This window comes from Panthera uncia, unplaced genomic scaffold, assembly GCF_023721935.1.
Source record: "Panthera uncia isolate 11264 unplaced genomic scaffold, Puncia_PCG_1.0 HiC_scaffold_248, whole genome shotgun sequence".
Taxonomy (NCBI): Eukaryota; Metazoa; Chordata; class Mammalia; order Carnivora; family Felidae; genus Panthera; species Panthera uncia.
This window is the reverse complement of record NW_026059215.1, coordinates 53235-54472: the sequence shown is the minus strand read 5'-3', so window position 1 is coordinate 54472 and position 1238 is coordinate 53235.

Below are 1238 nucleotides of genomic sequence, written 5' to 3'. Positions count from 1 at the left end.
TTACAGTTACATCTTGTCTTCTTTAGCATTTAGATGTTTCTCCTTTCTTCTTATTCTGCCTCTCCACAGCAGCCTGGTTTTCACTTTCTGTATCTCCTAGCAGTAGACATTTTTCTCAAACATCACACCCAAGATGGTTATATTGGTTTGCACTTCTCTGTGGAATCCCCTGCTCAGAAAATCTCCAATTGGTAAAACTCATACCTCAGGGGATAGTTGTCATATAACCAAATCCAAAACAAGCTGTCAAAGAAATAAGACCATCAAGTGTTCTAGACATGCCAAAAGCAAATAAATACATAAAGGGGTATGGACATCCACAGACTACTGATAGAGTTTTTTGTTCCTGTTCTGGAGGGCTTCTCATGTTCAAAGTCACCCGCATTCTAAAACTCTGAAAAATGCAGTTAAATAATAAATTTATATTCTTTTGGCTCATTTTATTATAATAATTAGTAAGAATATTGCAGTAATCCACATTTAGAGTTGTTTTTTTTTTTTCTCAAAAAAAAAAAAAAAAAGTATTCTCCTATTTAGTCCCAAACAAAATTAAAGTAACCTAAAATTTGGGAAACTGTATGAAAATCAATCACAGAATTACTATCCAGAGAACCATAGCAATCTTCTAATGGCATGAGTTAATGATCTAAGCATTTGCAGAATTTTAAGATGTCGGGATAATAGGTCAAATTTATTGAAATGAAGCTGAGCCTTGAAATGTTTAAGCTCTGTCAGAAGCATAAAAAACATTGAGGTTTTAGTAACCTTTGAACATAGTATCTCTTTAAGGATTAACAATGTGTAAAATGGTCAAGTAACAACATTCTGGGCTAAACATGAAAGCGTCTGAGAGGTCGGCTGTAGGGAAATACACAGGTCCTACTGATAAAGGACAGTATAGGTTTTGGTTGCTGACTACAGCAATGAACAAACATAGTTCTTTGAAATGCAGGTATTATCTAGGTTACAAAGAGTTAGATAATATTGCAAAGCTAAGTTAATGTTTGCTTTTTTAAAAGACATATTTTCCCTCCTTTTCCTTCCTGTCTTCTGTATCTATCATTTCCATATGGCAAATAACCCTGCCCCTTCAGGTCAAAGAAGCTGGATTTCAATCCTGACAATGTAACTTGTGCAAGGTACTTAAACTCTCTGAACCTCATCAAATAGGGTTAACAGCTGTATCATAAGGTTTGGGGGTTGAGCAAGGTGAGGTATGCAAAATTCTTGATATAAAG